Source organism: Ambystoma mexicanum, chromosome 2q, assembly GCF_040938575.1.
Source record: "Ambystoma mexicanum isolate Mex_15411 chromosome 2q, UKY_AmexF1_1, whole genome shotgun sequence".
Classification (NCBI taxonomy): Eukaryota; Metazoa; Chordata; class Amphibia; order Caudata; family Ambystomatidae; genus Ambystoma; species Ambystoma mexicanum.
In genome coordinates this window covers 425551662-425568585 of record NC_090924.1, presented here as the reverse complement: position 1 = coordinate 425568585, position 16924 = coordinate 425551662, and the positions used below count along the sequence as shown (strand labels likewise).

Genomic DNA, 16924 nt, shown 5'->3' with positions numbered 1-16924 from the left:
ATTCGAGTCTGGAGAAAGACCGATGTGCGTTAGAGTAAAATGAAAACCCTGTGTATGAAGTGTGTAGTTCCCGCCACGTGTGAAGTAGCCCCATTGCCTCAAAAAAAGTGAATAGTTTAGTCGGGGTATCTCCGGCCCTTCTGCCCTTATGTGACCTATCGTTGGTGACCTCCATGACCTCATTGATGTCCCCGCCTATCACCCAATAGTCCGCTTTTTCCTCTTATCATTATTGTTTGCAGCTCATGGAGGAGTTCTTCTGTTAGTGTGGGGGGTGCATAAGCTGCTATGAGGCCCCAGGGCACTCCCCAGATGTCCCCAAGTACCACCACGAACCTACCCCAAGGGTCTGCTCTCACTTTCTTGGCCTGGAATGGTATCCGTTTGTGCAAAAGAATCATGGCACCCCTGGAGCCGCTGGTGAACCCAGCCTGATATGTGTGTGGGTAATTGGACCTCTTGAAGAACTCGCAGTTAGTGCCCAGCAAATGGGTTTCTGTGATGAAGGCAATATCAGGGGAGTAGCGATTGAGAAATTGAAGCACCAGCTTATACTTTATGCAGGACCCCAGACCGTTAACATTCCAGGTCAGTAGGGAGACCTGTCCCATCCGTGTGGAGGATGCTATGTTCTGCTGTTTGTTGGATCTTTTGTGGGTGGCTGTGTCTTAAGCCGCTCGTACTTAACAACTATATCCCTTAAACTCCCCCCCTCCCGGTAGTTCCCCCACCCCCCCCGAACCAGAAGCATCTGTCGCCCAAACATATAAAACCATGAACTAGTGTGAATTTATTCGGGAAAGTCCCTGGGGGTTGGTACGCTGTTCGTCCGCGTCTCTCTGCCTCTGACTGGGGCTGCCGGACTTAATGTCCCATTTATAACCCTAGGGTGGTTCACCAACAGGGAGTAGGGGGGGGGGGAGGGAAAAAGGACACCACCTCCCAGTGCTGTGTCGGGCCCCTGCGGGTCAACTTGCGTCGCCGGGTCTCAAGTATTTCCTGCTTGTCCAGGAGATCCTGCGATCCTGTCATACATGCTTGTTGGTGTAGTGCGCCCGGATGGCAGGTTGTCTCCATCGTTGCCCTTTCTGGGTGTGCTGCTTCTCGGTTTGTCAGGTCGTGGAACAGAGAGGACCTGCGTTTCCAACCATTTCCAGGTCTCACGTGGGTTGAGTCGTAAGACTGTTGTGACCTCTGTACTACTTTCGTGTAGTCGGTGGGGGGGGGTGGGAAACCCTATCCGGTTGCCGTTGTATGTAATCAGGCCTGTTGTTCGTGCCATGTGGAGGATTGTATCCCGGTCTCTATAGTTCATGAGCTTGGCAATCACCATGCGTGGGGGAGTCCCGGGAACTTGTCTGCCAGCAAGGATCCTGTGTGTTTCGATGGAAAAGAAGTTCGAGAGCTTTTTGAGGGCCATAAGGTCTGAAAGCCAGTTTTCTAGGAACAGCTCCTTGGAGGGCCCCTCTTCTCGCTTCGGGAGGCCAAGTATGCGGAGATTGTTGCACCGGGACCTCCTTTCACTGTCCTCCACTCTGCTCTCTAGGATGGTGAGCTTCTGCTCCATTTTTTTCCCTGCAGTCCTTCATTTTCTTGACATTGTCTTCAGTGTCTGATATCTGCTGATCCTTTTCTCCTACACAGGATGTCAAGTTTCTTAGGTCCTGTCGCAAAAAGGAGACTTTGGCTGCCAGGCCGTCAATTTTGGTCTCCACCGAAGCCCTGGACTCTCCGATAGTTGCCATAATATCTGTAAGCAATGGGATCGGGCTTGCTTCCCCCGTTGTGGCATCGCCCCACAATCCATCCCTTAGTCCGGAGGCCCTTGTCGGGGCACTCATTTTGTGTTTATCGATTCTGTTTTGCGTTGCTCCTCTGCGGGACAAATCCTTCACCATGTCTCAGATGCAGTGGGGCACTCTGGGGGAATGGTCTGGCTGGTGCAGGGTAGTGTCTGTTGGCCCCGTGTGATGTAGGATCTCTGCAGCGGGGGCCCTGGGGAGAAGGCCACCAGCACACTATCCACTTGTGAGGGTGCTATTCTCATGTGCGCCACTATTAGGTTATCGGGATCCCCTACCATATGCGTTGCTTGCTGTCACTGGGGCCACGACACATTCACCGCTGGCGTTGCCAGCCTTGGGGGGCAGCAGAGGGCACCTTCCGTTCAGCCGGGGAGAGGGGGGGGTGCTTGGGGTATGGATGCTCCGTGTAGCCAGGCCTCAGGTTACAGATGCCGGTTGGGTTGTGTCCATGGGCGGGGGCCCTTTCAGGTATGGCGGCTAGGGTGTCCAATCTGGGTTTAGATGCCCCGTTCCACCAGTGGCCCCACCAGGCCTGTCTGTACTCAGTTTATGCCGGTTAACCTGTCTTCCAGCCCCTTCTTGCCTGCAGTTCAACCAAAGTGTCCCTGGATGGGTGATATATTGGTGGCCCCTTTGCTTAACAGGCCACAGTATATACCAAGGGGTTTTCCTGTCCCCCTGCCCCACTCCACATGTCAGTATTTTTAGGCAGGTGTTGCTCCGCTACTGTGGTTGACTTGCGTGTTGGCGGCCCACTTGCTTGACAGGCCTCAGAATGCATGAGGCCGCATGAGATCAGGTGCCGGAGGAGGGAGGGGATAGATGGCACTTGCCTGTCGGGCTCCGCTTCCCCCTTCTTTGTAGCACGGACTCCTTACTGACTTGGCGGGGGGGCGGGTCGTCAGATTGCGGGCCTGCTGCTGGCAGGTGTCTCAGGGTGTGTTCCGCTTGGCGGGCTGGCCTCTCTGGCCCTCTCCGTCAACCTCTGCCTTCCTGTAGCTACTTGTGGAGCCTGCCTGTCACCGGGCTCGAGCACAGCACGACCCACGTCTGTAAACGGTGCCCGTGCACGTTGGTCCGCTGTTTCAGCAGACGGCCCACCAGCCGCAGTGCGGGGGGTCTATCGGTGTTGAGGAGTCCACTTGTGCCGTTCTCTGCGGTCAGTTCTGGCCTTGGGAGGGCAGCAACGGACTGTCTATGCCACGGGTTCCACTGCTGCCCAGGTGACCTCCTTCCGTTGCAGACTGCCAGTATGGCAATGCTCTTCCTCCCTCACTCTCGCGGGCTCCACGCGACCCAGGGCACCACAAGCGTGGGAGCAGCGCTGAAGACCAAACAGTTCCGGTTTCGTGCAGGCAGTACAGATTTTTGTGCAGACTTCGTGGGGGTGGTGGTTGGGTGTTCCCCCCACCTCCAATACCATCGGGACCCGGACCCAAGTCTGTAAAACAGGATATTTGTAAGGATCTTAGGCAGCCCCGGCGGAGCTACAGATATTTATGACTGCATCCGTCGGCTGCTCAACAGCACCCCCCTTTATGCTAATGTTGAATGGCTGGTACAAAATAGCACTGGGTCCAGGGGGCTTCCAAAACCGAAACTTGAGCTCAGATGGCTGTAATCCCCCAAATGTTTCCCTCTCCCTTCAGACCAAATCTGCCCAATGGAGCAGTCTTAACCACATAATTAAGTGGTGTGAAGCTCCAGATCCGCCCAGTCCATCCCGCATGCAGTTCAGAATGCTGCGCACAGAAACTTATCAAATATTCTTCCCCACAAGGACAGGGCCAGTCATCCCCTAGTAGCTCTTTAAGAATAATCGAGGCTAAAACACTTAAGCGAGGAGACAAATCAAAAACGAACTAGACCTTTTCAGAATTTTGCATAGCAGTTAGATGGCTGTAAAATATTGGCATTATCATTTTCAGTCTGAATTAAATGATAAAACAAAGGTATACAGTTGATTAAACAGTGTAATCATCAACTTGATGTCTTCTTCCCCTGTTTTTACTGATATGCGTATGCAGCAATCATTCCTGCTTCCCCTGACTTACTCCCCCACTATCCTTGTTTGTTATGCCCAAGATCTCTAAAACCAAAACTGCTATGAGTGGGCATCGGGATAATGAAATAAAACATATTGAAGTAAATAAGTTATGTGGTCCTGTAGCCAAAAAGGCTCCCTTTGCGCTCTGAGCTAGACAACAATTGTGTACCGTATCCTGACTATGTAGTGTGATGAATTCTGAGATGCCATTTCTCCCTGAGGGGAATCCTCTTCCCATGAGGTCAAGGAGGTGAGGCCACTACCCGATAGTCCCCCTGGGGGTGGTACTCAGCGAGAGGATCTCATGGGGAAGGACTCCCCCTCTGGGGATCAGGGAGGACGTCTCAGGTGAACGCAGTACAACACTCCTCAACCAACTTTCTTTTACCTCCCCTTGTCCCATGCAACACCTCCATTTTATGTCTGCTAGGTTGATGAGGCAGCAGTCACTGAGACGAGAAAGAGTATGTCTGACTGGACTAGCACCACCAAAGGTGAAACTGAGACACTGATTCTTTTCTGGATTGTTATGTGTAGGTATATCAATGTGTAACCATGAAAGCATCTCCAAGTCTAAAAGGCAATACGTTTATTTCCATGACAAAGGCATAAAGTTAGACCCAATGTGTTTCAGACTGCAAGTCCATCCTCAGGTACCAAGATCTAGATAAAGGTGCAAACAAAAAATGTAACTGACTCTTGTAAACATCTCAAGCAACTGTGGATAACAATATAAAGAGAAAAATACAATCACGAGAGGTGCTACGTGCCTGGTGCGTTCTCATAGTTGTGAAAAGAGGAATAGTGTGTTGTGATGAATCCAATGGTGTCATCACTCCTTTCCTGGCGGTGACCTCTCCCCATGTGGCCAGGAGACCTCAGCCACTACCTGATCCTGACCTAGGCTTTGCCTAAATTGAGAAAATTATCCCTAGTTGCAAGCACCTACCAAATAAAAATAAAACACAAAGAAATTGAACTAAACAATCCATTCAAAACCATACATCTGAACATATGGTTTTTTTTCGGTTTGTGAGTTGGTAACATTGTGATCAAACTAAACATTATTTGTAAAAAAGTAATTGTGCCTATTCGTTCTAGGCTTTATGTTCGGAACAATTACAATTTATATACAAGAAATTTTGCCAGCTGCAAGGCTAACAGTTTCTCCCTCCCGGCTTTGTCAAAGTGTATCAACACTATTCTAATGCTTTTACGGTTGTCATTCCCTCTTTCTTTACTGAAAGCTGAGGCGCTTTGGCAGGGTTGAAAAAATGAAAGAAGGATCAAATCACTACCATGCCATTGTGTGACATTACACGCATTGTGAACAATTGTTCGTTTGTACACCAATAAAATAAGCAAGAAGAATACCATGAAGGGAGGTAGAAAGCAAAGCGTCAAAAAAGAGAAAGCAAAGCAAAAGATAATTGGTTAGTAAGTACTGTCACAACAGTAGGAAACGTCAACCAATACTAGTAAGGTAACTTGTTTTAGAAGTAACCTTAGTTAGGTCTTGTTATTAGTCCGTTGGTACTTCCTAATGGTTATTGGAACTGTTAATTAGCAATAAATTATTAGGACTGGACCTGAGAAAAGTCATGGAATAATCACTGTGTAAGCAATATACCATGTGTGTATACACTGTATGAATTAAATATTCTTTTTTTTAGCAATCTCGAATAAAATTTTTGTTTGTACCTCTGTTATCTTATTGTCTATCAGTCCTGTGTATTCACTGTCTTTCCATTGCAAATGCACCGTATAAATGAATCTTTTCTTATCAAGCCTACAAGTAACGTAAGCCAATGATTATTCATTTGGTTCTAAAAGTCCTATTCATTCGAGAAAAAAAAGCTTCCTCATTTAGAGCTCTAGATTGGACATGTCTTCCCCTTCTTACCTAAAATACGGCAAGGCCAGTTCCCGTTTCAAATGCAGCAATCTGCGTCTGGTGGCCTTTTTGTTTTGTTTATATACACGCTCAACAAATTGCATGATTTCATGTTCAGTGAGTGATGAATGGTGTGTGCAAATTCGGTCGCAAAGTACAATTTTTCAAAACGCATGTTCCGGCACTGTGCATATAAAAAGCTGGAGTGGGTTAATCCCATACTATGATTTGTAGGCACATTGTGTTACCAGTTTGTATTGTCACATGGCAAATTCTATACCACGTGATCACACGCAACGTCCACGTTATATCTCCAAATCACTTCAAAGGTGAATATATCCTGCAGACTCTTTCAAGTGCTTTGACTGTAGCACTTTTTGGTATGTACAAGTTAGTTGCAAAACATGTATAATGATGATGGAATTTAATAGCTACATTAACTGTAGGACTTCCATACTGTGGGTTCTTAGCAAATTGTAAGTACGCAGAGTACTGTCACGTGGCAACTTCTATACCACATAATCTTGTGCTATGTCCTTTAGAAAGTATTGCTCTAATTCACTACACCGGTGAATATGCTCCGAAATCATATAAAGTTCATTACCTGTAGTACTAGCTGCATTAGCTATATTGTACGATTAGGCCACATTGGCATTATTTAAATGAATGCCAGTTCACCATATATTGGTGGCTGTAAAAGGATGTGCTGGCTACTCTTTTGTGACTCGGGCTTGTTTCCTGAAGGCTAGGATATATATATTGATAGGTTAGGCACACATCCTGATTCTAGTAAACTAACTGCAAAATGTCCAAATCTGTACAAGATCTAAATAAAGATGCAAAGATCCAAACAAAAAGGTAAAATGACCCCTGTAAACATCTCATTCAACTGAAGATAACAATATAAAGAGAAAAATACAATCACAAGTGGTCCTTCCTGTTTGTCTATAATCATCTAATGATACATTCTCATCACTGTTAAAAGAGTAATAGTGTGTTGTGATGAATCCAATGGTGTCATCACTCCTTTCCCAGCACAGCGGACAGCAGCCGCTACCTGATCCTGACCCTCGGGATGGCTATATGAAGGAGGATCACATAGGGGGAGACAGTTTCCGGGAGAGTATCATGCATCATAGGACGAGACATGCTATCCCCCTTCTTTTGAGGATACTGTGAAGGCATTGTGGAGTAAGACATAGGCAACAGATTCTTAATTAACAATAACGCTTCATTAACTTAAAAGTCAGGATCGAAAAACGCCTATCTTGCCCTACACTATGGTGGGATTTCCCTACCTTACCAAAACTAAGAAAAGTCAAAGTCCAAGAGTTCAACTTAGAAATCTGTCTGTGTGCAAAACCTATACTTTCCTTCACAACTAATCTATAAAATGTGTAGGGATTTCAGCACCCAACAAAACAGTATTCAACACAAAGTTCATAGCTCTGTTCAGCTCACAGCTTTCTTTCAGCTCCTCTCCCCAAGTATAAAGCAGTTCTAATAAAAAGTCCCAGATTTGCCTTAAGTTCAGAATGCTATCAAGTTGATCAATACTCAGGGTGCCCTTCCCCAAGTTTCAAAACCTAATTCCAAACGCAAAACATCTTAAGGCTCTGTCCTCAAGTCAGTAAGCAGGTTAAACCTCAGGGTTCCCTAACCCAAGATTCACATCCAATGTATAAGGATACCTTCCAGCTTTCTTAAAGGTCTGTGCCACACTTGCAACCTGTGGATATTGTTAGTCTTTGTACAAAACTGTTGTGGCTAAAAGTTGCAGTTTATTCATTTGTTAAAGTTCATCTCCAAGGTTCCATTCACGCTGAAGTCCAATGTATATTTGGTTCACTTTTATTGCAGAGCTTCTGTTCATTGGTTTATTTGTAGATTTAACATATATATATTTTACTTGCACTTGAAGTTGCATTCACTCAAGATATGTTTGGTACGCTTTTCATTTAGTTCGGAATTCAATAAGTGTTAAACACCTTCATTCAGTTCACCTCATGGTTATATTTTGTTGTAGATTGCCTTTACTAATGTGCACAGCCCTCATAGACATTCGTAACAATTGACAAAGGTTTCATTAGTTTCATCTTGTTGTTATAAGTCTTTGTTTAATTGCCTTTGTAACGTATCCAGCACTCAGAAAATGTGTCTTTATGCACACACAAGCACTCCACTACAAAGTATTCCCATTTATTCAAAGGTTAATGAGGATTCCCATCGGAGACCTTTGAAAATATCGTTTATCATGCACTCGACCACTCCGATTCAAAGTAATCCTCTGCGTAACTTCAAACACTCGCATACCGGGTTTCCTTTCTCATTAAAACTCACTGGTTGCTTCTTTCAGCGTTCCCACGGTTTGGTTTCCTGTCTCAGGGCTCCATCTGCTGCCCCTCAGGCACTCCTAGCTCGGCATCTGACCCCAGGAGAATGAGCACTGCGAACACCAGGAAAAGGGACAGCCTCCGGGCACGGCTACCCTTTCAATGTTTGCTTGGTTCCGCAGAGCCCGAGCACCCAGACTGTACTCTTTTGAACGGCTGGCATGCCGCACCCATGCAGCTCCCTGCTGCTTCTCTTGGCCTCTTTGCTGCTGCTCCTCTTTCGACTCCACTGCTTCTCCTGCCACTGTTTCTCCTCCTGACATTATCTGATTGGGCCTTTTATCCACCTAAAGTCCTCTAACAGGCTGCAGGTGTGAATCTACATTTAGCCCTGCCGGACTATCATGAAGGGGACATGCCTGACCTCTAGTACTCTCAGCAGGCCTCTTCTTTGTCCCAGTACCAGAGTGGTAAAAGCACCTAGTCTTCATTACTCCTAGGTGCCTCTTCTTGGTCCCAGTACTTTAAGCAGTCATATATGAGGAAGTCAGAGGATTTGACTCAAAATAACCCGTGAAGGCTGGGGAAGGGTTGGGTTGATCAGTAATAGGAAAAGGGGGATACCATGTCTCTCCTAAGGGCATCCTACTCCCTTTCCCCACAGACCCTCCACCCAGGTGATCCTCCCTCGTTTGTCCACCACCAGGGTCGGGATCCAAAAGCAATGGTCTTTCCCTGGCCACCTGCATAGAGAGGACCCATGGGGAATAGGAGTGAGATTCCCTCGGGGTTCTCAGAATACCCATCCATGCCCAATGCCTTAATGCTATATTGTCATTCCTGCCCTCATCCTCCGAGAAAGGGTACTGAAAACCTTTTCACAAGATCTGTATGCAAAACGTCAAAATCAGTATTACAATTGTGACTGGCAGTCTCATGCTGCAGCCATCCCACTCTGAGCTTGTGGGGCATTAACCATAGACTGAAACTCTTATGTGGGGTTGCCAAGAGGCTCCAGCTGGGTGTTAGTCACCTCTGCAGAACCTTTAGTTCGTACGTACTACTTAACAATGTTTTAAAATAATGCCATGGGAGATATTTGGCAATTTATCACCAGAGGTTAAATTGTGGCCACTTCAAAAAAACGCACCCAAAGCTTACCTGGACTCGCATTTCTTTTCCTACTCCTTTTGTTCCCTGGCTTTTCTGGGCACCTGTTTTTTTTAAAGGTGCCACACATTTTATGTTAATTTTAGAATGCTAATTCACTGCTGGTCACCCTTTTAGCATTGCCTGAAATAGCAAAACTGTATCAAACAGTTTCTGCTGGGTTTTAAGAGTGAACTGTGTCCTGCGTTGAACCAGGACTGTTAACTTTTATTACTTACCTGTTGGGGCTATTGTTAAATGTTAAAGGTATTTGGACTGCACACCGTCACCAACGGAATTGGTCCCCAAGCGCTCTGGGGGATCAGCAAACAAGAAGGCGGGAATGGGTTAGTCGGGTGAAGAGCGAATAGGAAAGTGAGAAAGTGGTGTGCTGTTGACAGTTTAATTTTGTTTTTCACTGTTCGCCGAGCTTTGGTGTGAATATCGGACCGATGCGAGACCTTGTGTGCTATTGGTGCGGTTTATGTGTGTGTTGGTGTGGTGAAGTGCGTGCGGTTTGCTGAGCGAGAAGATGGGTGTGTGGATTTTCATGCGAGTTAGGTATGCAGAGATTTGAGCATAGGGTTAGTGGGTTATATGTCTTAGTCCTTATAATTCTTGTTCTATGTATCCTGTTGTCCTATAGGTAGGCATACTTTTCTTTCCTGTCCATCTAATTGTTATGAGTGGTGGCGTGGCACGTTCCCAGCTGTGTTGTTTTGAACTTAGTGTACTAGGTAGGGGCGTGTCTTGTCCCCCACTCTGGTATTGGTGCTGTATATTAGCACTCACCCACTCCCTTGCTAACTATTTTCTGTCGTTGGTCCATTGTTGCCTGTGTGTAGTTTGTAGGCCAAGGATATATCATCCTTGCCCTTCCATCCCAATTTATATGCGATCTTTCTTTGGTATTGTTCTATCATATCTCTCTCTGTTGATCAGTTGAAATGCCTTAGATTTTTCTTCCTTAACTTCTTTTTATGGGTAGTAGCTTAGGGGGATTGGGAGGATCGTTTTTTTCTCTCAACATTGTTTCAGCTGTGTATATGCCACCATAGGCGTTCTTCTAGTTATGGGGTGAAGAGCCAGGATTTGTGGAGTTTTCTGAATAGGGCGTGATTTCTGGTGTTACGTATGTTCTCAGATAGCTTGTTCCAGGTGTTTGGGGCGAGGTGAGCGAAAGAAGAACCTCAGAATGTTCTTTTGTTGTAGGGTTTTGGTTCCAAACGGATGTTGCTGCTTGATATGAGCTTTCTTGTTGGGCGATGTAGGCTTAATTTATCTCTTAGGAACTCTGCGCCTTGGTCGTGGATTGCTCTGTGCGTAATGCACATTGATTTGAACTTGATTCACTGTTTTATTGGTAACCAGTGTAGTGTTTTCAGCACTGGTGTGATGTGTTCTCTTTGGGATAGTTTGCGGAGCTGTCTGGCCGCCACATTTTGTATGCGTTGTAGTTTTTTTAGAAGTTGTTCAGGCATGCCCAGATATAGGCTATTGGCATAGTTTACTCTAGACATGACGAGAGCGATGACCGTGTGTGTTTTGTTGTCGGACAGGAATGGGAGGATCCTTTTTACCGCTTGCTGGAGAAAGAAGCATTTCTTGATTAGAGCGTTTACTTGTGGCTCTAGAGTACGTTTGTTGTTTATCCGGACTCCCAGGTTTTCGTACAATCAACGATGGGGCTAGGGTTGTACCGAGTTCCATTGGCCGTGGGATGTAGTGGTTGTCACCTCTGTTTTTGGTGATGATCATTATTTCTGTTTTGCCTGGCTTGAGTTTGAGGTAGTTCGAGTTCATCATTTGTATATTTCACAAAGGCAGTTCTCTAATGTTGTGTTGTCTTTTTGAATGTCTAGTATTTTATAGACTATTTGTGTATCGTCAGCAAGGTGAGGCCCTGTCTTTTGATGATGTTGATTAGTTGAGGCAGGTAGATGTTGAATAATAACGGGGCGAAGGATAATCCTTCTGTTACTCCGGCATAAGGATTCTCTTAGGTTGGATTTGAAAGGTTTGATCCATATGGTCTCTGTTCTGTTTGTTAGGAAGGATTTGATCCATAGTAAGGCGTGGTCAGTGATTCCAATTTCTTTCAATCTCATGATGAGGATGTCGTGGTTAACTGTGTCGAATGCTGCATTGAGGTTTAGAAGTATCAAAGCGTTATTATTTTCTGAATCTGCGTTTGCCTTTAGGTCATCCCGTATTGAGAGAAGTGCTGATTCCGTTCCTTTCATTGGTCTAAAGCCTACTTGTGCCTGGTCTAGCAGGCGGTGCTCTTCTATTACTTCTTTGGTTGTTCTGTATATGCATGTTTCGAGCAGTTTAGCTGGGTACGGGCTATTGCAGATGGGTCTGTAATTGGAGAGGTCCTCTACGGTTCCTGCTGTATCTTTGAGGACGGCCTGATGTATGCTGATTTGAAGGATTGTGCCACTTTTCCTGTTGCGATTGAGAGGTTGAAGATGTTCCTGTCGTATTCCATGGGTGTCCCTTGTGAGAATATTGATTTGTCTGGGGGTCATGGATCCACGGGGGAACCTGTTTTGTTGCTTTGGTTTACCAGTTTGACGAATGTCTCGACTGATATTAGGGGTATGCTTTGGAGTTCGGGCGTTCCTCATAGGGGTCGGTGCGTTCCATATTCTGCTCGCATGGTCTGTTTTGTATGGTCTGTTGGATGGTAATGATTTTGTTTTTTAAATGGTCTGCTAGATCATTCCATAGTTTCTTCAATGGTATTGGCGTGCTGTTGCAGGCAGGTGGATTTTTATTTCATTTATGATTTTAGAGAGTTCTTTTTAGGTGTTTGGTGCTTTGAAGATTTGTTTGACAGAGTATTTCCTTTTTGCATTTTGTGATTCCTTTTTGTATGAGCGGTTATGTTGTTGAAATTAGAAAGAATTTTCCCCGTAGTTTTTGATCCTCCATTCTAGTTCCAGTTTTCTTTTTTTTCTTTCCATGGCGCCTAGTAGTGGGGTGAACCATTTTGCCATTGCTCTTTTGCGTGAAGGGGTAAAAGGTTTTTCTTTGGCAATATCGTCAATTGTTGTTGCGATCCAGTTGTTGAGTAGATTTATTTTTTTGACCAGATCAGCTATGTCCATAGTTGTTGCTTGTGGTTTGCTGAGTTCCAGTAATTCAGTTAGGTTAGAGTTTTTGATGGTTCTCCAATTTTATTTCATCGTGATCGGTGGCTTGTCCTGTTGCTTGGTTATTGGCGTGGCCAGTGTGATTATGAAGGGAATGATGAGGTGGTCGCTCCAGATGATTTGAACTGGTGGCACTGTGGTAATTAGTTTTTTGTTGGTGAAGATTGCGTCTAGTGTATGTCCTGCCGTGTGGGTTCCTCCTTTGGCTGATTGATGTAGACTCATTGTTACTAGTTGGCTGGTTAGAGATTTTTGTGTGGCTGTGGTTTCTTCATCGAACCAGATTTTGAAGTCTCTGAGGATAATCGGTTGATTGTGCTTGATGGATAGGTTCGTGATTGCTTCCGTGAAGGCGTCTACGAAGGTCGAATCTTAAGTTGGCTATATGTATATCAGTATGAATTTCAGGTTTGTTCTGGGGTTTGCTGATAGGCGGAGGATTAGACATTTGCATTTATCAATGTTTAGTGGGTCTTCCAGTTTAATTTCCAGGTGTTCCACCTCTTTTGGTTTTCCTGTTTGCTTGGACATTCTTGATGTCATTAGGCAGGCAGTTGTTGAGAGTGATAATGTAATTGTCATCTAGCCATGTTTCAGTTACAAATCGGATGTTGATACCTCCGTTACATAGGAGGTCGTAGATTTCGGTGCCATGTTTGGACATTGACCTTGCGTTGATTAGATTGCAATGGATCTTTTTGGTGTGGTTTTGTTTATCTGTTGTTCCTTGTTTTGATTGCTGGGTGTTTAATTGGGGTGCTTGTGTATTGATGCTGGTTGGTTGAGGTTCAGCGGATGCGGCTGCTTCATTGAATCGATCTGTTAAATTGATAGTTGGGTTGTTGACCTCTAGTGCTTCATTGTCACGTGTGGTTTGATGTGTATATCGATAGTGCCCTTCTGGTCTTGTGATATATGGAGTAAGGGGGTTGGTATCATCCCAATCTCCTCTTGGGTACTCTGGTCTTTTTTTCAGTTGTTTGGGGAGGATTCTTGGCTTGTCTCGAGATGTCAATGTCATTGAAGTATCGAGGCTCTGCGGTTGTTGCGAGTTACGGTGTAAGGTATAAGGATTTTTCTCTTACAATGCTTGTTCTGTTGATTAGTATTCGGCGGGGTGTGTTCTGTATTCAAGGTGGCTTCTACTGGAGGCAATTGCGTTTGTGTATCCGTATTAGTTGTTCCATGTTCCTGCTCTCTTTGTCGGCGTACAATTTTGCGTGGGGGCATTTTGGGTCATCAGTGGTAGGAGTTGGTCTGGGTGTAGAGTTTACAGGGCAATTGCCCGCCTGTCTTTTCTTGTGCTGGGACAATATTGAGGTTTTCCTCTTACGTTGCGATGCCTCAGTGCTCTCCGAGAGTGTCTGTCCGTTCAGTCGGATGGGTTAGGATGTTCCTCTAACTATGAGCGGACTGTCCAAGGGAGTAGGGGAGTACTAGGCGCTGGATGTGTGGCTCGGCTGTCTGGGGCTATGGGGAGAAGGGTAACTGGGGTAGTGATTAGCATTAATTACTAGCTTTAGAGGGTGCTGGGTGTTTTTGGGTGTCGGGCGGCCTAGGACTCCATTATGCTGGGTACTGATAGTGCCCAGAGGTTTGAGATATGATAGTGGGAGCATAGATTTTGCTGGTGTTTTACATGAGACTACTCTTAGTTTTAGGATCTCAGAGGGTCAGGGAGGGATGTAGGTTTCGGCGAAGCCAAGCAATAAGTTAAACACCTTGATTCCTGAGATTTAGACGCCTAGAAAGAGGCCTAGGCTTCCCATAATAGCAGGCAGTGATCAAGTACCAAGCTTTGAGACACCTAGATAACAGGAGGGCAGCTGTTGTTTCACAGATGGGCAGGCGGTAATTGCAGAAAGGCCTGGGATTCACAGAGGGCAAGTGGTATTTAAAACATCTAGAATTGACAAACCTGGATTTCTGGCCACAGCCCTGGGTTTCAAAGAATTGCAGGCAGTAATTAGAACACCTAGATTTGAGACACCTAGACAACAGGAGAAAGGCCTAGGTTTCAAACAGTGGCAGGCAGTAATTAGACTTATATTTGAGATACCTAGATAACGGGAGAAAGGCACAGGTTTCAAACAGTAGCAGGCAGTAAATATAACTAGATTTTAGATACGTAGATAACTGGAGAAAGGCCTAGGTTTCTTAGGGTGGCAGGCAGTAGTTGGAACACCTAGATTTGAGACACCTAGACAAGGGGAGAAAAGCCTAGGTTTCAAAGAGTAGCTGTTAGTTAATTATAGACTATTATGGCCTGTGTGAATTGTTCAACCCTTTTCCCCATCCTTCTTTTATCTCTAATGTATACAGTATTTAGGTGTTGGTCTATTATACTTGGTTTTGGAGAAAGATGGGAACATTTTTCAATCCATTGCTGTTTTTTGTGTGACATTCTGTTTGTGCCTGGTGGTGCTTACTTGGCAGTGCTTTAATCTGATGCTCTACTTTAGAATGTGTCATTTTACAATATGTATAATGTATTTTGTTGTGTAGCTGTACAATGTCAATTGTTCCCTGGTACGGCTCCCCTTACTTCCTAACGGTGAATCCGGACTCCCCAGCTATGCTACCATTTGGATAGTTTTGGTTGGCAAACTCTACTTCACAAGGATTGGTCTTCACACCTCACCAGGGCTGTAGATTACCTTTCTAACAGTCTTCTGCAAGGTCTTTAGGTCACTGCTGCATATTGCAGTTACATTAGCAAGTTCTGATGGAAAATGGTAATACGTACTATTGAGGCTCCTTACATTTTTAGGAAGCCCTGGTGTGTTTATAGAAGTGTCATGAAAGATACTCTGTTTAGACATTCTGGAAAAGTGTCTATCAAAATACATGGAAAGTACTTGGAGATATTCATGTTCTTTGGGGGTTTTGCTGATATCAAAATCTCCCAATTTTATACAGCAAACATTCCTTGTGTCATTGAAACCATCCAACAAGATCTTTATAGATGAAAATTCTTTTCAGTACTTGGTGGCCAAGATAGCTCTCATAAAAAATAATGTTCTTGCCAGGCTATTGTTTCTTTTTCATGCTATCCCTTTAACTAATTTTAATAATGAACTGATGTGATCTGAACTTTCTCGAAAGCGAAAGGGGGACTGGTAGGTTCTCTTGACGTTGAAAGTGAAAGGGGGTCTTATGTGGCCAGACATACAACCTTGCAAACCTTGCAACTACTGGTTCTCGAGAATTGGATTCAGGGAAATCTGAGAAATCATGGTTGTTTAGGGAGTAGGCAGGGGTGTGTTCACAGAGATGGATTCTATCTTGGCTCACAAGCTTGAAGAGGGTGAAGTGTACAGCAGTTAACCCGTTACAAACCTTGCCATTTCAGTTTGGAAATAAGTGTCCCTGGTTTTAGGTGCTACTTCAGTTCGATTTTAGCTGCTACTTAATTTCATCCCAATTTGTCTTTTTCTTTTTATGAATTTGTATTTCACTCTGGGGAATCATGAAAGGGGGATTGTTTCGCTGGAAAGAATCAGGATGCCATAATATGGGTAATTAGTTTAAAAGTTGGTGCTTTTAACCTTTTGTTTAATGTAAGTTTGGAGTCACAGTACTAGATTGTATGGGTTATCTCCACTTGTGGCATTTACCTCTACAGCCAGTAAGTAAAGTGGGTGCCAGTAAAATCTCTCACAGAGCTGGAGAAAATATTGCGGTGAGTGACCTCCTCAAAGTGCCTCTCATCAGCAATTCATCAGAAACTGCTCAATTTAATATTAACCGGGAAGGGAAACAGATCTAGTGGCTCAACGGGTGGATCAGGAGTGGGTGTTGAGTTACAGAAAAAGTTGCTGGATATCCTCAAAAGTTCTGGGCTTGGGTTATATGTTTATGCATAGACATCGCCTAGAAGTATTGCGAGAATGTAGCCGGTTAAGATGAGGAATTACTGAAGGAACAAACAGAAGGGGGGTGTACCTTCATGTTATGTAGTCATGCCCAGCCCTCAAACATTTCTGCCTAGGAATTGGGTCAGCCATATGTGTAATTGTGGAGTATCACATACCTGACTGCCCTCTTTTCATTGTGCTAGGGATCACAAGAAATTAAACGGATGTGGAAAATATGACAAATACATTTGATTTTGGAATTGCTTTTAGCAGTGAAAAGGTGTGTTCCCAAGCTCTAGTGTAGTTCAACTGCCCCAATGAGTTATGTGGTTAACCAGCATGTGACTCCTTATATATATGTACTCCAAGGGGCAATGGCAAAACCCTACAGCATCTGGTCTTCCTTACATACAGAAACAACTAGAGAATGGCAACATGTCTCTTCTAGATTGCGGGCATTGGGGATCCTGAAGTTCTAGACTGAACATTACAGGTTCAATATTAGAGTTGTTGTGTGGGTTGGTTTGTTGTGCAGGTAGGATTTGAATATCATTAGCTGAAAATAATTGACGGTTTCTAAATGAGATGATAGACGGAATGTTTTCTTAACGGTTTAGTTCATTTCATGCACTTTCTAGCTCAGTGTTTCCCCTTACTTTCAATGGAGCAGGTCTTTTTGGT

At 44.7% G+C, this 16924-nt stretch overlaps 1 protein-coding gene across 10 annotated transcripts in view; it reads left to right on the top strand.

Annotated features, from left to right (window-relative positions):
• The window catches only part of LOC138569465 (uncharacterized), a 2298575-nt gene that overhangs the window by 1288955 nt on the left and 992696 nt on the right, over nt 1–16924 (top strand). The window lies entirely within an intron of this gene.